At 48.3% G+C, this 21,734-nt stretch overlaps 1 protein-coding gene across 4 annotated transcripts in view; it reads left to right on the forward strand.

The window, feature by feature from the left end:
* SH3RF3 (SH3 domain containing ring finger 3) overlaps positions 1-21,734 on the forward strand; it is a 288,903-nt gene that overhangs the window by 138,340 nt on the left and 128,829 nt on the right. The window lies entirely within an intron of this gene.

Below are 21,734 nucleotides of genomic sequence, written 5' to 3' on the forward strand. Positions count from 1 at the left end.
CGCTGCAGGGCATGCCCAGGGCATGTGGGCATCACAACCCAAGGGAGGACTGCTCCGAGGTGACCCCTGCTGGAGGAGCCGACTCTGCAGGGAACAGAGTGAGCCCAGACGGTGTGCTCAGAAGAGGTGCTGACCAGGGAGAAGGAAGGCTTAGGAGGGAGGGGGAGAGCGTTCAGTAGTGAACACGGCACAGCGTTTTCTCATTTGTTATTCTCGCTAATATTTGTTGAGTGCTGATTATGTTTAGGCTGCAGTATGGATGGCCTAGGCCTGGGAGCCTATGGTAAGCCTAGGCCTGGGAGCCTACCATAAGGCCCAGCCATTCATGCGCTTCCTCAGTCACCTGCTGGGCCCCTGCTGTGCGCCAGTCCTGAGTGCGTGGTGCGGGGCGATGCAGATCAGACTCTGCTCGCAGGGAGCCAGGCAGGAGGTAAACGCCCGAGTGCATGTCTGCACGGAGCGATGAGTGCCGAGCAAAGTGAGCAGGAACAGCGAGGAAGAGAAGCGTGGGTGGCATCTGCATGGCGCGGGTGGCCAGGCAATGTCTCGAGGAGCTGATTTCCCGGGAGGAGTTTGCCATTGATCTGCCCCATCTGCAGAAATGTGCAGGGTGTCGGGCAGCATCGGGGGAAGGAGGAAGGTATGAGATGTTGGAAGTCAGTGTGAAGAAGTCACCAAATAGATGAAAGAAGGAAAGGAGAGAGGCAGAGAGGGTGGGGGATGCTCAGTCTTAGTCATTTTCCCACTGAGAGGGGACTGCGTGGGGTAAGATGGAGGTGGCAGGAAGCGATCTGTCCATGTGGGTCTCACACCTGGTCGGATTTCCACATGGTCAGCAGAGGCATGGTGGCTGCCCCGGACCCCGTGGTCTATGGGCCTCAGAAGGCGGGTCTTTCTCAGGCCATTTCTGAGGATAGGCTGAGCAGGAGATGTGTAGGTCCCTTTTCTCTGGGGCAGTGAGCCCCACTTGGGCCTTGGCCACCTGCTCTGTATGAGGCCTGGTGGAGAATGAGCCCAGATGGTGGAGCAGGGGCTTTAGTCAGATGCTCCTCCCAGGATCCCAGTCCAGTGCCGCAGCTCTCCTCCCCTGAGACAGGCCATCATGGAGGCCAGTGACTGTGGAGGCATCCCAGGTCCCTCTTGTCCCTTACCCTGCACTGGAACACCTGTCAGCTCTCCCCGCAAAACACCCACAGTTCTACCTCCTCTGGCCCTGACCGCTACCTCTTCTTCCCTGGAGCCGCCTCCTGACTCTCTCTTACTTATTCCCTGACCTCTGTGTGTATTTTCCACACAGTGGCCAGAGCAATTCTGTTAAAACAGAAGTCAGGTGATGCCAGTCCTAGACTCTAACCCATCCCCCAGTGCCTCCCATCACAGTCAGAGAAAGAGCCAGGACCTGTGAAAGGGCCTATGAGGGCCTGTACCACCCACCCCACTGCCAGAGCCTCTTCTCTCACTTCTCCCCTGACCATGCCCCTCTTCCCGCTACAACTCCCCAGGCAGGCTCCCACCTCAGGACATTTGCACATGCTGTTCCCAGCCTTGAATGCCTACCCCCACGCCTCCTTCTCAGGGGCCTTCCCTGATCACTCTACTTAAAATTACACCCCTGCCTCCACCAAACACTTCTTGTTTCCTCCCCTTGACTTTTTCCAGAGGACTTCTTATCATTTAGACTTCTCTGTATTTTATTTGTATTTTTTATTACCGTCTCTTGCTGCCCACTAATATTTGAGGAACCGTAGAGCACAGAGTTTCCCATTTTGGTCACTGCTTAACCTGTATGTGCAGGAATGGTGCTTGCACATAAGGTCCTCCACACATGAGAGGTTGCCCACAAGGCCACCCTAGGGGATCCTGCTTTCTCTGTGATTCACCCCCAGGCCTTTGACCTTGTGTCCCCCAGGACAGGAGGCCATCTCCACAGGGGAAGCTCTGAGAATCACCAGGGGTGAAGGTGCCTTTCATTTCCTACATTTCCCTCGTGGAGCTCGCAGGAAACCCGGAGTTACAAGGTGCTTCTTTTTCCCTGTACTCAAGGAATCTAAAAGCTTGTTCTATCTGGAATATTCTAAATAATGGGGGTAAGAAGTGAATCCTCCAGCAGTCTTTTCTTGGCTCACTCGCTCTGTTGTCAGCAGCAGATGGAGGACATGGCTGTGGTGTGGGCTCATTTATTTATTGATTAAAATGCTGACAAAACCCAGCATGTACAGCCAGGCCGAACGTTCAATTAGAAAGCCTGAAAGGAACATTTAGAACTGCTGAATGGCAGGAGGGTGTGCAGAGCCAACTCAGAAAGGAATGAAATGGGACAGCATGAAGCAGGCAGGGACTCGTTCTGCGTGTTCCCTCTGCGCCAGCACTCAGGCCAGTGAATGCCCGTGGGCCCGGGAGCTGGCGCGGTGCTGGTGGCCCGCTGCTTGGGGGGTGAGCCTGCGATAGAGGGAAACTCCTGCGTGGGCCCGGTACATGTGTCTGTGCCACAGGGATGGGGTGCCCCTGAGGAATGCTGTAGAGGTGTTAGCATGAGTTTTTGTGCCTCATTGGCCCATGTGAGAGAAGACATGGCTGCAGGCTGCAGGCTGCAGGTGTGCCAGTCCATCTCCACAGTGGGCAGCTAGGGGCGATCGGTGAAGAGCCTTCGGGAAACTGTCCCTCCTCCCTGCATTGCCCTTCACCTGCCCGCAAGCTGAGTGGACCGCAGACTCTCCAGGTGACGGGACTTCGCTGGGCGCTGTCCGCATCCCCTTTCTCACAAGTGAGTGTGTGATCTATGAGCCCTCAGTGTTCCTTATGTTCCCTGCTCCTGCTAGATTGGAACAGCTCTCAAAAGAGGCATCGAGCCCTGGTCTCCACTCCTCCCCGTAACCCTTGCGGGCTGCTGGGTCAGGGTCAGTGCGAGTGAAGGACAGCGGCCAGCCCAGCCACCTCCTGGCTCTGCCGCCTCCCGCTTCCCCTGCCCCTCCTGTGCAGGTGGCCGTTGCTGCTGTCATCATGGTGCCTTAGGTGAGGCCGATTTTCGGAGAAAGGGGGCATGGGTGGAGCAGTTGTCTTCCATATAGTTACTGTCTTGACCCAGACTTAAAATCTGCTTCCTAACCGTGTTGCTCACGCTCATTAGCAGTCTTGCCACCTCCCTCCCCAACACCAGTGGCAGGATTGCATAGAGGAGATCTGAATGAGGGCTTGGATCAGCTTGCCAAGGGTGCTCAGACCATAAAACAAGCATTCAGCTAGATTTGTTTGAGTCCTTTGAACCAATAGGGACTAGAGAGACCTCGCCCACAGGGGGGGAATTCTGCTACTGGGCCAGTGCCCTGAGGATATCAGGGTAAATATCAAGCTGGCAGATGTGAAGGGCTGAACTCCAGCCTGAATCTCCAGGTTTCTTTTGTGACCTGCTTGACCTCCCTCAGAGCAAGGCATTTTGTCACCTCCCCACTCAGCCCCACACTTGCGAATAATGACAGGCAGACCTGCTGTTCAGAGAGTATGCAGGGGACCACTCTGCCAGCAGGTGCATTCTGTTTCACCTGCGGTGCAAGGGTGGCCGAGCTGGAGAGGGTCACTGCAGGTGCTGCCCACAGAGCCAATGCAAGCAGATACTGGACACCTCCACCCCCAGCCCAGTGCAGCTGCAAATTGGTCGATGCTGGTGAAGAGAAGCCGCCCAGAGCAATCTTAGGAGACCCAGGAAGCTAGTGAGCTGCCCAGCTGGTTTCAGTCCTGTCTGTAAGAACAGCATCAGCTTAGAAAAGGAGCCTGTGGTCTGTTAATTTCCTGATTTATCAAGATATCTGTTCGCTTGGGAACTTCTCCACTGGATTTTTCTCCATGAGCGGGGTCTGGGAGCTTGCAGTGAAATTGCACCTACGATATTTTTTATTACTTTGATAGCATCAGTCTCTTAGGAAGGAGTACAAAGTGTGTGTGTGTGTGTGTGTGGTTGGAGCGTTGTTGAGCCATGACATGTGTGGACTGCTGCTTTTTCTTAAGTTTGGTGAGTTATAAAGGGGAAGCCTTCTGACTGAGGTTCACTGTAGAATCTCCTAGAGGATTGGATGGAGCACCTCTTTTGTTCACTGTTCATGGGGGGCATTATTGCCCCTAAACTTGTGTTTTCCCATCAGTCTCCCTCTTCATGGGGACTGGTGAACATTTGCAAGCCAATCAATAGAACAGAAAGGATGTTGATCTCCTGGGATTGCCCAGATGAGCTGTGCAAGGCACTCCTTCCTCCTCCCAACCTGCTGCTCCAGTGCATCCAGGCTAACAGTAGAGGGTGGAGCAGCAAGCCCTGGCAGGCCCGATGCGCCCACCTGCATGCAGGCTTTCCTCGGTGCCATTCCTTCTTGCGCAGCATGTAGCTGAGACTGGGGAGGACTCACACTCCAGGCAGCGTCCTCTGAGAAGTGGTCTCAGAGGCGGGGTCCTGGGTGGCTCTCAGATGAGTGCATGTGACAGGATAGAAAGAAATCCACATGGGGCCTCAGGTACTCCGGGCGCTCTGAGCTCTGCCCTTCAGGCTGCTTCCCAGCCTTTGCTCTTTGCTTATTGGGTATAGTATTTATTGAGCTCTCACTAGGTCAAGGCAGTTCAGACTGAAGGGTGACTGGGAGGGTGGCTTGCTGCCTCTGACAGGCTCACACCAGCCACAGTGGGAAGTGGATACAGAAAGTAGTTATCACATTGTCTATATATCACCTACAGAGAGAAGCCACATTGGCAGGATCCACAAAAGTGGTTGAGGCAGACCACCTCTCAGAGGAGATGCAGTGGGCCAAGCACAGTCTCCAGGAGTATCAGGTGTGGGCCGGGACGGGGGAGCTTGGAGGGTGCCCTGTTCATGGGCTTGCAGCAGTCCTGGGACACTTTTCTACTGCCTTGTGCCATCGGGTCCCTTGCAGGACTATGCCCCACCCTGAGAAGTCCATGCTCTGGCAGCAGGAGGGAGAGCTCAGTGACTCCTTGTGGGAGCCTCCCAAGGCATCCACTTCCACTCCTGCAGCAGGAGGTGGAGGGCAGAGCAGAATGAAAGCAGTTTCAGGAAAAACGTTCTCAGAGAGAAGCCAACAGGAAACTTTTTCACATGTCATCAGGCGCCTTCAGACTCCAGGTGGTGAGATGAAGGGGCCATGCTGCTGATCAGACGGCTGTTCTCTGCACCCTGATGGTGTGACACAGCAGGGACGTAATAGACAGCTGGGTGCCTGGAGACGCATTTCTCCAACGGGGGCCCTGGGCCCTGTCCCCCCACCAGGGCCAGGACCTCTGTGATGGCTCAGCCCTTGAGATGATGCACTATGGTTTTAGTGTGCATCCACCGACAGGAGGCAGCAGGGCCAGCAGATGCCTTTGTCTCCCATGGCCCATGGAGGGAGGGAGGAAGGTTTCTGCCCATGCATCCTGGACCTGCCCTGTGCATGTGCTGTCTGACTTGGTAGAGTAGCTGGCACTGTTCTTCAAGCAGAAAGCCACATGCACTGACCATGACCCTTTGTGATTAGTCTCAGAATGACTTCAGAGTTACCAGTTGACTCCAAATGCATCCAGTAACCTAGGACGCTATTTAAGACAAATCCTCCCAGAAATGGCATGATAGCATTTCCTACTGTTCGGAGACCCCTTTAAGGGATGGCCCGGGGCCATCGATAGATTGGTTGATACTATGTCCACCTGAATTGCCGCAGTTGGGGTGTATGAGCAGCAGGAGAGCTGAAGCTCGGGGCCCGTGTGCAGTGTGCCCTGCACAGCACACCTGGCCGTGGGATGTGGCCACAGGAATCCTTTGCTCAGTCATTTGTCATTTAGTACATACCATTTATGTAACATAATTGAAGGCGGCCACAGTTATTACAGTGCATTTTAGTTTATAAATGGGATTTCTAATGTGTATTTCTTGATTCTCTACGTAATCAACAGAAGTTCTGTATTTCTCTCTTATAGTAGCTAGTAACAGAGAGATATTTGTGCCTGTCATTGTTGATCAAGTCATATTCCCACTTACTTTCCATTGCCGAGAGATGCTTATTTGGAACTTGAATATATATAAATATCTTTTCACAAAAAACTTTTCACAAGAAAGCTTAATACCTTGAACTTTTATGTAGCCAAATTGATTTAATTCTTGTTTTTCTTTTTTACCACTCCAAGTCAAGTCTCCTTCCATCGCCATTTATCCCCCCTTTACCCCCATCTACCTCCTCAGACCCCTTCCCCCTGGCAGTCACCAAACTGTTGTCTGTGTCCATGAGTCTTTCTTTCTTTCTTTGCTTAATCCCTCCACCCATCTCACCCAGCCCCCAACCCCGTCCCCTCTGAGAGCTGTCCATCTGTTCTCTCTATCCATGAGTCTGTCTCTACTTTGTTAGTTTATTTTATTCGAAGTGATGAAAAACAAAGACCTACAACCAAGACGACTTTACCCAGCAAGGCTCTCATTTAAAATTGGAGGAGAGATAAAGAGCTTCCCAGAGAAGAGAAAAACTAGAGGGGTTTGTTACCACCAAACCAGTGTTACAACAACAAGAAGAAACAACAGAGGAACATACGTATAAAGAATAAAATGGCAATAAATACATACTTATCAATAATCACTTTACATTTAAATGGTTTAAATGCTCCAATCAAAAAAATATAGGGTAGCTGAATAGGTAAGAAAACAAGACCCATGTATATGCTGCCTCCAGGAGGCCCACCTCAGACTGAAAGATACACAGAATAAAAGTAAAGGGGTGGATGGGAAAAGGTATTTCATGCAAATGGAGGGAATCTTTTTTGAAGTGGCTTTTCCAGTAAACAAAATTTCCAGGTGGTAGGGTATATATTTTGCATTTTTCATTTCCTGGAGTACACTGTGAAAAGATTGTTCTACCAAAGCGTAATTATTTTTAATAGAGGCAATTAAGCCTTTACAATACTGAAGTGTGTCTCCTGTACTGACTGTGGATCCAAAGAAGCAGGAGCCAAATGCATGAGGTGTCCTGCAATCATTTTCACCATCTGTGTCCCAAAGGGGTAGACCTGAGATTTAGAAGGACTAACAGCAGTGTTTTTGGCCAAGGTATTTGAAAAGTTTCTACAAATTTTTCCCATTGAATCATAATAATCCCATTAGTATGTTCAACTAAACCTAAGATTGAGGGTGGTAAACACTGAAAATGCTGTAGAACTGGCCAAACAGCACAGACTTATACCACTTGACCAGTAAAATGGGTTCCTGGCTCACTGTGGAGTTTGAGAGGTGTTTCCCAGGTAGGAATAATCTTCTTACCACTATAGAGGCATTAGCTTGTCTACATGGCAGAACTCCAGTCCAGTGAGAAAGCGTACACATCGTGACGAAAATATACTGATATCCACGAAGTGGGGGACACTGTATAAAATCCATTGGCCAAACTTCAAATGGTCCATTAGTTTTAGGTTCACGGCAAAATTGAGGGGAAGGTAGAGAGACTAACCCTATACCTCCCGCCCCCACATGCACAGCCTCCCTGTTGTCAGCATCCCTACCACAGAGGGACATTCTTACCGTGGATGAACCTACAGTGACGTATAACATCACCAGGGTCCACAGTGCGCAGCACGGCTCACTCCTCTGTTCTTCATCCGCTCTGTGGGTTTGGACGGATGTGTCCATCACTGTCGCATCCTACAGAGTAGTTTCACTGCCCTAAAAATCCTCTGTGCTGTCGATTCAGCCTGTTTCATAGTTTTGTCTTTTTCAGAGTGACATAAAATTGGAACCCTCCAGTGTGGAGCCTTTTCAGATGGATTTCCTTCACGTAGCGATGCGTGTGTAAGGTTCCTTCGTGCGTTCTCCTGGCATCACAGCTCGTTTGTTTTCACTGCTGGGTGGTAATACTCCATCATGTGGGTGCCCCTTTAGCCATCACCGACTGGGGACATCTCGCTTCGCTTGCTTCTGAGTTTGAAGAAGTGGGAGTAAAGCTGCCTTGGACACCCATGTGCCGCTTTTGTGGGGACTCAGGTTTTAATTCGTTGGGACTCTGCGGGCTTCATGGGGCCCCAGCTGCGCTGCTCGCCTGGCTGCGCCCGAGTGGCGGGCTCTTTCCGAGCCGATGGGGGTGTCGTGTCGGCTCCTGCCCGTGGTCAGCATTCTTGACCCTGACTCCTCTCCCAGCCTGGGGGTTAATTCAGGAGAGAAGGGGCAGAGGGGGAGAGCCCAGTTCTTACTCTTTCGTGTATTGGGCCGCAGTGAGGACACTCTGTGCCCCAATCCTTGGGACACCCCCACCCCCGCCCCCGCCCTCCCCGCTCACGGGGTCAGAGGGAAGTGTGCGTGTGGCTGCGGTAAGTGGGCCAGGTCACCGTGAGGACTCGGCTCGGGCCCAGTTTCTGCTGGGCTTTGACGCCTCTGTTCTGGTGCTCCCTCTAAGGTACAGGGCCCTCAGAAAGTCCTCTTTGGCTCCTGTGAATTGCTGTCCCTGGGACGAGAACTAATGACTTCCGATTCGTATTAGTTACAGTGTTAAAAGAAGAGGGATGCCTGCGCTTTGAGAAGAATCGTTTCCCCCAGTGTAACTGCTTATGAGGCCTTCATGCTGCCCCGGTGGTCACCGCGGCGGGGCCGGGGGATCCTGGGCACGTCTGTCTGGGTTTAGACTTCTAATGGAGGCTAATTACTAGAGTCCGGGTCCAGAGGAAAGGTGCCAACGGTCAGTTGCAACTCCTAGGCCTGAGACCCGAGGACCGTGGGCAGCTTTGCCACCTTTACCGACCACAGCCGCAGAGCAGGTGAGGGAGGGTGAGGGCTGCGTCTGAACCGAAACAGGGATCGCCAGTGGCTGCTACCAGCCCTCCCAGTCCCAGTCCACGAAAGCGGGCGCAGTCTGGATTTCTTTCTGCAAAAAAGCTTTATTTAGCAGAAAATCCACTGTGCTGATCCTGAGGGTGAAAGTTGAAATCCTTGTCTAATTTCAGATTAAGCAAAACATGAGCGTTTGGCAAATGCCGAGACTGAAGTTTGCCAGCAGGGGAGTCACTTGGAAACGGGAAGCTCAGCCCCCGATGTTCGGCAGTATTTCCACGATGGTTCCTCCCAGTGTGACTGCGGGATACCTCCCAGATGCGACCCCCCCGCCCAAACGCCCGGCGAACTTCTACTCAGCTTTCAAAACCCAAAGTGGCCCCTGCCCTGTGAAGGTGCCTTTGCCTTGCCAGGCAGTTTAACTGTTTCCCTGTCTGCCCTCCCTTCAAGGCTGGCTCCTGGTCCTGTCTCTGAAGACACTGGCCGTGCCGTCCGGCCTCTCTCGTGGGGTTGGGTGACGACGAGTGCATGTTGCTGCGAGCCCCTGAGCATAGCGGGGGCGCGCTCATGTCTGTGATGAAGGTGACGCTCTGCTCAGTTTCCGTGACTGTTACTGGTCGTGCCCGCCCTGCCCTCGGGGCTGCCCCTGGAGGGTGGTCCTTGTTGGGAGGGATTGGAACCCTGCGCCGTGTCCGAGGCCTCTGCTGTGGAGTCCACCCGGCTCATACTTGGTCTCTTCCTTTCCTGCCGCCTCCTGTTTTTCCCAGCATCACTGTCTTTTCCAAAGAACTCAGCCTTGATGTTCCTGAAGCAGAACAGCTTCAGTTGTATCATCTTTGTCCCCAGCAATGTTTCAGGCTTCATTTGCTCCAAGACCCACTCGTTCATCTTTCTGGCGATACGCGTAGAGCTCCCCTTCAACACATATTTCTAATGAGTCTACAGGAGCAGAGCGGGGCTGTTGAGGACAAGACATTGTGGTGTCACTCATTCAGAGTCACCGTGAGTCAGAGCTGACGCAACAGCACGTAACGACAAAGTGTCAACACAGAGGCCAGTGGCGCAGGTGAATCAGCTGTGTCATGCAAGTGAGTTTATTCTGGAGGGGAAGCTGGTCTTCAGGCACAGTGCTTGCTGGGCATATGTGGAGAGGCAGAGAGTGGGGTGACGGGGGCTTGGTGCCAGACCCATATTCAGATCCCTGCCCTACTCCTTTTCATCTGTGTGACTCTATACAATTTTCTTAATGTTCCTGAGCCACAAACCCTTGACCTGTAAAATAAAGATACTATCACTTATCTTGCATGTTTTTTAAAATGAGGATTAGAATGTATGCAAAGCATCTAAGATTGTTTCATAGGAGCTCAAAAGTGGCTGCTATTAATAAGTTATAGCAATGTAAGTAATGATTATTACCAATAAGTGTTACTAACAAGAAATAGTCCTCATGGAGAACAGACACCTGGACACACAAGATGCCAAGGGGCATGCACATACCTCCGGATCTCTTCTTTGTGTTCTTAGTGCGCTTTGAGGTGTGCAGTAATGGGACTCAAACCTTATGTCCTCACATTCATTTTTTAAAAAAATTCTTTATTGTTGAAAATATTACAGATATCACCTCCCCCCCCCCTTCCACCCTGCTCCCGTCCCCTCCCCAGGACTTCTCCACACTGTCTGTCCATGGGCTATGCATATGTGCATATAAGTTCATTGGGTAATCTCTTCCTGACCCCCCCTTCTCTCCAAAATAGGTCAGTTTGTTGCATCCTTCAATGTCTCTGGATCTTTTTTTTTCTTGTCAGTTTTATTCATTAGATTCCACATATACATGAGATCATGTGATACTTGTCTTTCTCTGACTGGTTTTTCCCTTAGCATAGTACTCTCCAGGTCCCTCCATGTTGTCTCAAAGAGTAAAAGATCCTTCTTTTTTATAGCTGCATAGTATTCCATGGTGTAAATGTAGTTTTTAAATCCACTCATCTACTGGGCACTTGGGCTGTTTCCAGATCTTAGCTATTGTAAACAATGCTGCTATGAACATAGGGGCGCATATATTCTTTCTGATTGGTGTTTCTTGCTTCTTAGGATATATTCCCAGAAGTGGAATCACTGGGTCAAACGGCAGTTCCATTTTTAATTTTTTGAGGAACCTCCACACTACTTTCCATAGTGGCTGCACCAGTCTGCATTCCCTCCAGCAGTGTACTGGGGTGCCCTTTTCCCCATATCCTCGCCAGTACTTGTTTATTGATTTATTAATGGTAGCCGTTCTATAAGGGGTTAATTTCCAAACTATATAAAGTACTCATACAACTCAGCAAAAGGAAGACAAACCACCCAATTAAAAAAAGGGCAAAGAACCTGAATAGACACTTCTCCAAAGAAGACATACAGATGGCCAAGAGACATATGAAAAAATGCTCAAAGTCACTAATCATCAGAGAGATGCAAATTAAAATGACAATGAGGCACCACCTGACATTCATTTTTAATTAGACTCCCCTCATGAAAATGCCATTCCTTTACTGCTTTGGCACTTAACTTAGTAATTGGTATAGCAAATGTGGCATGCAAATTGCCTCTTCCTCGCTTCAGAACGTCCTTCAGTGCCCAAGCCAGCCTGGGTTAGAGGCATCTGCAGTGGAAGGTATTTGAGTCAGGGTAGACGCTGTAGAATTCTGATTTTCTGCATACAATATTTTAAACATTATTTTATGCTTTGTTTCCATTTAACAAAGGAAGGTAAATGGTGGTGGTGTTTTTATTAAAGTAGAGATTTTCACTTTCCAATGGCTAGACAGATTATAGAAGATGAGACTAATTGCTAGAGGGTTGAATTTCACCAAAGCCAATTTAGGAATCTTGTCTAGATAAAACCCTCCAGTAGCAGAGTAGATATGATAAATATGAGTGGACGTATAGCAGATGTCAACCCTGGCCACTTGTCACGCAACTGAAGGAAAGACCGATTTCTAGAGAGGAGAATGCTTGAAGTTGGCATCAAAGAGTGGCCATGAAAATCCCAAAGTTCGGACCACACTGTAAGGGATGGCCACTGCTTGCCTACAGTCTGGGCGTGGTGACTTCAGGACTCCTCCAGAGTGGAGATGGGACCTGAGGTAGGCAGGTCTCAGCTCTGAGGATCCTCAGTCCTGATAATCCAGTGCAAGTGCTGCGTTCCAAGGAGTAGATGGCTTAAAATAACTACCGTGACAACTGAAAGGCACAGCTGGGAACGAGAGAGGGGAGGGCGATAAGGGGTGAAGGACAGAGAGGAGAAAGAAAGAGATGGAGAAAGGGTGCAGGAGAGACAGACAGACAAACAGAATAGCTGGCTTGCCTCCTAAGAGCCGGAACCCCCAAGTAATCTTCGTCCCTCGTCTCATTTTTAGTAGGACTTTGTGTATTTTGCATTTCCTGTTCGGGTCCTAAATTCAGATCCTCCTCTGTAAGCCCACAGGGTCTGCGGGCACCAGGCCAGGCCGAGGGAAAGCAGAACCTGTGACGTGGTTCCCAAGGGGGCCTTGACAGTTGAAAGGTATGGCCGGAGCCCCGGACGCTGAGCCAGAGCTGTAAGCGCTCCTTGCCTTAGAGGTGAGCTCAAGTCACCAATAAAATCGTCAATCTTGAGGAAGCTTAGACTTCTAAATAGGGCTGGAAATAATTCACAAATGGGGCCTGTGCTGCATAACAGCCTGTGCTGAATTTTTAGAGCTACTGAAAAAATAAATTGGCTGAATAACTAAATCTGCGGCAGTTGCCAGTCAAATGTGAAAGAATGGTCCAATGCAGAAAAATCCTTTTAAAAAGGATGCATTAACTGAGCACAAAGAGTATTCATGTAATGATTTCTAATTCATTAAGTTCATTCTTCGGCATTTCAGCAGATATGAATTCAAACAAGGCCCCTCCTCCCACCTGGGAGCCAGGCTCCTGGCATCCGTGTCTCACCATTAGGACGGGCAGGCGGCTTTACTGGCCTCAGTTAGAGCTCCACGGACAACCTCGTCATGTCAAGATGAGGCCCAGATGTGGCTCTTCCCTGGCTGGGCTGGAATTGAATGAGACTAGGCAGACAGCGTTTTTTAAAAAAGCTGTGTATGGGATGTGAGCACAGCTGTTCAGCTGTGATACAGAGGGATTTTCTTGTACTGTGTCTGTGTCCTTACCTTCCTACTCCCGAGGTTGGTGCATTAAACACTGTAGCAGACACGGAGGAACTGCGCGTGTTTTGCTGCTTTGGGCTTTGCTAGCTGTCATTGGGCTCCCAGCACACACTCCAGAGGACAATGCAAGGGGAGGAAAGGGGAAGTGTGTCCTTGTGAAGTGGGGAGAAGAGCCAGGGGGCCACTGGGACCCTCTGGCTCATCAGGTCTTGGTCTGGAGGTCATCAGGTATTCCACAAGGGCCGACAGGTGATACAGAGAAAGATGCAGTGAAGAGGCCTTGAGACTGCAGCTACAGGGTCTGCATTTGCCTCCTGAATGGGACTCGTGAATAAGAAATCACAAATGCACACACAGAAACACAAATACACATGCCATCCCAAAGAATGTTCAGGGACATTTAAACCAACAAACAATCCAAGTGCCTTCTCTGCTAGTATTTGTAGCTCCCAGCTGCCCCGCCTCTCTCTCCAGGAAGAACATTCTAAGTGGTGGTGGGTGGGGCCTGCTTTTTAGGTCCCCGACCTGGCCTCCCGTGATTGCACTCCTGCACCAGAGCAGCGGCTGCTGGACGCTATGGGTTGCTGCCCTCCAGCAGCAACCAGAGGAAGCAAGGAAAATGATGATGCGGGCCTTCCTCCCGCCTGCACGTGGCTGTAAAGTTCAGAAGAGACCATCGGCATGAAGACACTTCTAAGCGGCAGCCTCTTTTATAGATGCTCATAACTGTTAGTTTAGGTCCTCAAATATCTCACAGTACTAATCTTTTAGTTTTTTAAAGTTTATATTTGGTCTTTTTAAAGTGGTTTTTAGTCTAGTCACAAAATTGTGCAGCCACCACCATCTAATTCCAAAATATTGTCATCATTCCAAAAAGTAGCCCCACTGCCAATAACAGCCACCCCCTGTTCTCCTGTCCTCCAGCCCTGGAAACTACTAATCTGCTTTCTGTGTCTCTGGATTTGTCTATGGATTTCGTGAGAACGGAATCAGATAACGTGTGTTTACTTTTGTCTGATTTCTTTCACTTAGCGGAATGTTTTCGAAGTTCACGCTGGTGGTCACACATACCAACACTGCATTCCTTTATGGCTGAGTAAAATGCATTTGTTTATCCCTTCATCTGCTGGTAGACATTTGGGTTGTCCTCACTCAGACAATTGTGGATAGTCCTGCTATGAATATTCACTTACAGACTGTGTGTGGACGTATGTTGCCACCCGCCGAGGAGTAGAGTTGCTGGATCCATTTTCCATTCCCACCAGCAAAGCATAAGTGTTCCAGTCGGTGCTCGTTGCTGTCGACACTTACTGTCTGTCTTTGTGGCTATAGCCATCCTTGTGGGTAGGAAGTGGTTTTGATGAATCTTTTAGATTTAAAATAATAATGAAGGTTACCGTCACTACTTACCTGGGAAGGAAAACCATGTTGATTATCTCTCAACTAGTACGTGCAATGTGCTAATGAGTTCTTTAAAAGTAGTATTTTAATAAGAAGGCAAAGTTGCTCCTTTATTCTGGAACCCCTGCTCAGAAGCTGGTGATGCCTTCTGGCAGTTAAGTTGATGAAAATGGTGATCACTGTACAAGCGTGGAGTGATCCTGAGGAGGCACAGATGAGAGCAGTGCCCTCCTGGGAGCCTGCTCCTGGGCCCAGGCCCCGTGCGGGGCTTCCTTGCTCCGCAGGGTGCCTGAATCTCTACCCCGGCTGTGCCTGTGCATATGTTGGCACATCGCCTCCTTGAGCACCAGTGAAGATGTTGCTTCCCCAAACCCTCTCCTGTTGCCTTTTCTGAATAGTAAATGACTGATATAGACAAATGCAATCATAGTTTTGGCAAGGAAAAGTCTGTTGCGGGACTGGCCCTTGGCTTGTGTTAAGAATCGTGTGTGTGTATGTTTCATGTTCTGTTTTCCTAGAGGCTGGAAGGGTTGATGTGTCCCTCAAGGTCAGTGCGTGGATTCTTGGCCACATTTCTCTGCCATGCTCAGAAGCAACACACTAGTCTTTAATTTTCTCTGAAGATCAGTGCCTTACTCCACCCCTCCAGCTGGCAGTGTGGAGTCAGGGTGGGTTGGTTTACACCAAGCAGGCCAAGAAGTCATAGTGTCTTGGGGCTGAGGTACATCTCAGGGACCACCTACTCTGTTTACTTTCTAGAGTTTGTCCTACCCCCACCCCGATGGCTCAGCCCCGAAGTGGCTGTTCTGAGTCTCTGTGAGGCTCACAGAACTCACCACCTCCAGAGGCAGTCCATTCATGCTCAGCTCTGACTGCTAGAAGGTTCTTTTCTACATGGATTCCAAGTCTGCTGCCTAGTGGTCTGGGCTCCATCCTATGGGCCACTCTGCACATATTTGTCCCAACCTTTTGCATGGCGGCACTTTAAAGTGTTTTTAAAAACAGCCTGTTCCTCCACCCCCACTAACATGGTTCCCAGGCCAGTCGCTACTCTGAGTCTCTTGCAGACTGCAGGTCGAACAGTGTGTAGGGACTGTGTTCCCACTGCTGTCCCTCACCACTGTCCATCGCAATGGTGCTGCTTCCAATATGGATTTCATAGGCTTTCATTCAAATCACTCTGGGAAGAAAGCTCACAGAGGGTTAAACGTGTGCGTGGTGATTGGGTTAGAAGTGAATAGCCTTTACACTTTAGTTTTAGCAATACTTTTTATTGTGAGACATATAACCAAGGCCTATAAAACCTATAGGCACAGTTTAAAGAATGGTAATATAACAAGAACCAGCGTGTCTCACATTCAGCCTGAAAGCTTCAGGACCCAGAGGCCCTTCAGGTGGCTCTACCTGCTGTCTTAATATCTCCTTTGCTTTTCTTAGAGTGTAAAGTCATTTGAGGACACATACGTATGTGTTGGTGTATACTGGTTGATTTAGTTTTATTTAGCTTCGCCTGGTGCTGAGTATTAGACTTAGAATCAGTGTGTTCTCTTGTAACTCCCTCCTTCCACTCAGCGAAGACTCAGCCGTGTTCCAGGAGGTGCATCGGCTTTGCAGTTGATGGGCATTTCGGGCGTGTCTGCTTTGGTGCACGCATAGACTTGCACTCTCACTCTAGAGAACACTAGGTTGTGTTTTTTGGAATTGAATAGCTAGTGACAGACACTTTGTTCTAACCCTGGCCAACGCTTGCTATTGTCAGACTTTTTAATTTCTGCTAGTCTGGTGGGTATGAAATGGCGTCTCCTTGTGGCTTAATTAGCAAATCCGTGGTTACCAAAGCTGTGTTGAGTAACTCTTCGTGGATTGAGCGACCACTTGTATTTGTCTTTTCCACAGTGCCTGTTGGAATTACTTACCTTTTTCTTGAAGACAGACAGTGTTTATCTAGTATTTATTGCCACTGTTCTAAGTAGTTTTGGATATATTAAGTTTTAATCCTTCCCAATAGATTAGGTTTTATTCCAGTGATGGCTGCCTCAGAGGTGAGGGACCTGAGGGGCAGACAAAGTATCTTATCAAGTAATTCAAAATTCTGTTGAGATTTACATTGGAAATGCATTTGAACTATACATCAATTTGAGAGAAAATTACAGCTTTTCTGAATCTTTATACTCAAAAATAATATTTCTTTCTATGTATTTAGGTCATTTTTAATATCTTTCAATGATGTTTCATAATATCCTCCATAAAGGGAATGCACATTTATTATTAAATTTATTCCTAGTACCATTTATCATAACAACAAAGATATTTTTAATATTCTTGTGCTTTGTAATAGAGTCTTTTTTAAGTATTATATACTCTAACTTCTTGTGGTTGTATAGGAAAAACAGTTGACTTTGTATAGTGGTAGTTGTATCCCATAACCTTGCCAAATTCTTACTAATTCTAAACATTCCTGGGTGGTATTTGGGGGTTTTGCGTGGATGATCACATCTACAACTGACTGTATTTGTTTCTTCCTCTCCAGCCTGTCCACTTGCTGTTTCTCTTCTGTGTAAGGGCCTCACGGTGCAGTGCTGACGTGGGGTGGCGGCAGAAGCATCCTCGCCTGGTCCCTGATCTTAAAGGTCATGTGTGCAAGACTTCCCCACTAAGGCTGATGTTTGTTGGGGTTTTTCGTTGATATTCTTTATTAGGTTAAGAAAAGTGCCTTCAGTTTCAGTTTACTAAGAGGCTATTTTTTAAAAATATATATATCCTTATTGATTTCAGAGAGAGGAAGGAAGAGGGAGAGAGTTAAACATCAATGATGAGAGAGTCATTGATCGGTTGCCTCCTGCACGCCCCCTACTGGGGATTGAGCTCGCAGCCCAGGCATGTGCCCTGACCAGGAATCGAACCTCAATCTCCTGGATTGCTCAACTGCTGGGCTGGGCACTAAGAGGCTATTTTTAAATTAAAAGTGAATTTTGAATTTTATCAAATTATTTTTCTTTTAACTTTCGAGATCATGTGGTGTTTCTCTTTCAGTCTTCAATGTAACAAATGAGTAATTTCCTAATATTAAACCAACCTTATATTCCTGGGATACCCGAATTAGACACAACGTGTTATGAGTTTTTACGCCTTGGTGGAGTCAGCTGGCAAAGCCTGTGTTAGGAGATTGGTCCTCAGTGCAGCCGGCCGGCATCATTCTCATTTTTGCTTCCACTAAGGGTGCAGCCTGTTTGAAACCAAACTTTCTTAGGTAGCCATTAGTAGACTCCCCATTGTAAAGGGGCCTGAGGCTTCACTGCCTACCCTGCTGCCAGTGCCACAATGGCTCAGCAGAAACCTTATGATAAAAATGGCAGTGGTGCTCGCTTCCTACTTTTAGCTTGGTATAATCCTTCCTTTCTTGTCAGCTCAGTAATGTATTTCTATTTCTTGTTATTATGGATACTTTAAAACATACACAATAATCTAGGGTCTCGTGTCATGACCCTGTCCATAATGCATCCAGCATCAACAGTTATCATTATTTGCCAATCTTATTTTATATCTCCCTCCACTTTTTTGGGGAAGGGGGGATCTTTTAAAGCAAATTCCAAACACTGTGTTATTTCACCTGTAAATACATATATATCTCTGACAGATGGAGTATTGAAAAAAAATCACAATATCAACATCTTTCAAAATTATCAACAATTCCCTAACATCAGTCAATGTGCAGGTTTCCCTGCTAGTCTCTGGATCATCTTTCCACGGTTTGTGCTTGTTTGAAATAAGGTCCACACATGGGACTGGGTTATGTCTCTTCCATTTCTTTTCATCTCTCGCAGTTCCCACTGCCTCTTCCTGCCAGGGATTTGTTGAAGAATCCCAGTCATTGTCCTGTAGAACCCCCATAGTCTTGACTGCGAGGGTGACATCCCGTGTGTGTGTGTGTGTGTGTTAGGCACCATGCTCCTTCAGCCTCTGTATTTCCTGTGAACTGACTGGATTAGATTTGTTTGGTTTTCTGAGAACACTTCCCAGGTGGTGCTGTGAACCTCCAGTTTCAGCAATGCCTTTCAGAGGCCGTCTGTGTACTTTTCAACCTGGCATTCTAGCTGTATCAGTGAGGAAGGCTGTCCTGGGTGCCGGGACCTGGCGCTGATAGAAGCAAAAGTCCAGAAATAGCTGTTGCTGAAGTGACTGGCCTCCGTGTCAGGCTCCTTCTTGCACACGGTTCTCCTCATCCCCAAACCCATGCATGTGACCCAGACAGAATCGTGATCACTTTGATGGCAGGGATGTGACAGCACCTCACATGAGCATGAAATGTCACCCAGATTTGGAATGTGTGGACATCAAACACGTGGATTCCCAGTTCACTTCTCTGCCCTCAGACCTGGGACTGTGAGCTGAGCTTCCCTCGGCTGTTAGCGCAGCAGTATTGACGAGCCCCTGCCAGTCCCTGCCACATCCTGGCTGGCCCTGTGGTCTTCTTGGAGATTTGGTCATGTGTCCACAAAGACAGTCGTCTTAATACAGTGACCTGGAGTCTTTCTCACATTTCTTCTCATAAGACTTTGAATTTCTCTCCTCTCGAAAGGCTTCTCCTTTCTCCTGCTCCAGTCTCTTTGATGTGGCTGCCTCTACACATTTCTTTGGTATTTTACCCCAATTTGGTCCTTTCTCCATGCTGCTGACTTCTAAGCCCAGTCACTGATGAGACTCCACCAAGCTTAGTGGATTATCTGTAAATCTTTCTGTCTGAGAACCATCCTGAAGACTTCTGAGGAGAGAATAACTCAGGGTGAAAAGAGCACTTGCACTGAGAGCAGGGCCCGTGAATAATACTTCTGGGCCCCAAATTAGCTTGATCTGCAGAAGGTTCTTCACCAAGGCTTTTTCAGTGACTATAAATCATTAAGTTCTTTGCCTCGAGAGAAAAAAACAGATAGTTTCAGAGGTCATGGCTAGAACCAGTGCCATCCCTCGGGCATGTTTCTGAGATGGATGGTCGATTCCTGTGAGCCTGGAGCTGACAGGCCTCCCCCAGTGGAGGAAGCTGCAGTAGAGTTGTTGGCAGAGGCAAGGAGAGCACCAGGTGTTAGACAGGTGGGGTCAGACTGGACCTTGGTTCAGCAACCTCCGTAGTTGAGTTAGGGCTAAGAAAGAATTTGGAGCCAAGACTCAAATACAAGCAAAAGTTTATTTAGAAAGTCACAGAAGTAGAGGAAGTGAATTCTAGAAGAAATAGGCTCAGAAAACAAGTTACAGAGGCAAACGAAGGGCCCTTGGAGTTTAGAAAGAGAGAGGCAAGGAAAACGCACCTTGGGGAAGGGGTGGGGAAGGACACGGGTGTGCTCCACAGAGAGTGCCACACTGGGTCCTCGTCTTGACGGTATTTATCTCGAGGTCTCGGGAGGATGCTGATAGAATAGTCATTACACATTTCCAGGTGTGTCCTTTTAGGGTCATGGTCTCTGCTGATAGATAGGCGCGGTGCTAGGTGCCTGGGAATTTCTGCCCTGTGACATTTCATACCTGGCCTCCTGTCCTGCTCTGCTCACCCCTGTTTGAGTGCCTGCGATAGAGAGGCTTACGCACCTCCCAGGGCTGTATGAGGGCAGCACCCAGCTGGATTTAGAGCCAAGAAGCAAGAAAGCAGAAAGGGAGGTAAAATAAGTGCAAGAGCCTCATACAAACAAGGCAATAGATGTTTTTTCTTTCTTACCGTAGGCCCAGCCTCCATCTTCAGCCCACCTGTTCTGCCATCCTTAGGTAGTTTGCAATGTCTGGAGCTGAAAAAAAAAAGAATATTATATGATGGAGTGGTTTCTGGAAGTCTCTCTGGAGAACCCTTCAGCTTTGATCCAGATAAAACACATCATTTCCAGTGAGTTCTTGGATCACCAGTCACTGAACTGGGCTTTGAGAAGGGGACACCATGAGACAATGTTTCTATCCCTTAAGAAATGTTTAATTTATTACCAGAAGAAGAAATGGTTAAAACATTTAAAAAGCTGCATGCATAATGGAACATCTCGTAGCCTGTCATCTCCTGCTCTGGTGGCCATGGAGGTGCACTGAGGATGTGCTTTGCCCAGCGTCTGTCGTGTTGGGATGTGTGTGGTAAATCTACCTTTTCCTCAGTTATGGTTTGCATTTCAAAAGCTATTGCAAAACTAAAGAAAAGTGACAGACTTTCTCCTTTTGCTCACCTCTCTCTTACTTATTTAGTTTTCTCATCTTGGCATATCTCAGAAGTATCTGAGACTTTTATCCTGTGGATTTTTAAAGTCACACATGTTCTGTATATTCTACACAGAGAAGTGTTAACGCAAGAAACATTCAAACCTGTGAAGAGTTTTTGAGTTTGTTTCAGCCAAACTGTTGACACATGCCGGGAAGCAGAATCTCAACGAATTGAGATGCTCCGGAGAGTGGCAGTTTTGCACCTTGTTTTATAGATTACAATCAAAAGAGGAGACATAAGTGGGTGACATGAAATCCATTGGTGATAGATTAGGGAGGTGGGAGCAAGCAAAGTGGGGAAACCTCTGAGATTGGATAAAAAGTAAAATGATAGACACACACTTCTTTTACTTAGGTGGGTGCAGGATAGTTAACAGTCAACAATTAACTGAATAGCAATGAGGGGATTTGTGGTCTCCGCGGAGTGGTGCCTGTGCTTTGAGGGGTCTGGAAAAAGGAAAGTAGTTTGACATTCCAAAGATATGTTATCATAGATACCCCCCCGGACCCTCTTCCTCCTTCACTGGGGATGCTGGGCTCACCCCTGCCCAGAACCCGAGGCTCAGAACTGATAGGGAGCTCAGTGCTGTTTGTCTCCCTCCTGGCCCTGTCCCCATCTGCCCTGTGACTTCTCTGTGGCCAGGAACATTCCCTCCTTGTCTGTGGTGTCCCCAGCACCTGGCATGGTGGCCCCCACCTTGACATGGTGAACTGTTATACTCCCATAAAACAGGAGGGACTGGGCACGAAGGAGAATAGGAGTGGTCCTCGAGGTGCTCTGCTCATGAGTTCATCTTCAGGGCTTCTCCCTGCCAAAGGGATGGGTGGCATTAGAGCATGTGGTGCACCTTTAAGAAATATACCATTCTGTAAACGGGAGAACTTTTTTTATAACTGACTCTATAAGTGACTGATATAGTGTGATCAAGTTTATTTTGCTGAGGTCTATTGTTTTTTGTTTGTACAGAACTTGTCTGTCTATAGGTTGTGTGGTGTGTGAAGGAGGTGACTTTAGTAAACATGTGTTATGCTTCTTTCTGGTTGGTTTTGCAGTGGGCAGTTATTTAACACTAACCAGAGCCATAGAATACCTGGCAGTCATTGTGTGTCACACACTGGTAGATATCAACTTGTTTAAGCTCACAGATACCTGGGAG

This window comes from Miniopterus schreibersii, assembly GCF_964146895.1.
Source record: "Miniopterus schreibersii genome assembly, chromosome: 8".
NCBI lineage: Eukaryota > Metazoa > Chordata > Mammalia > Chiroptera > Miniopteridae > Miniopterus > Miniopterus schreibersii.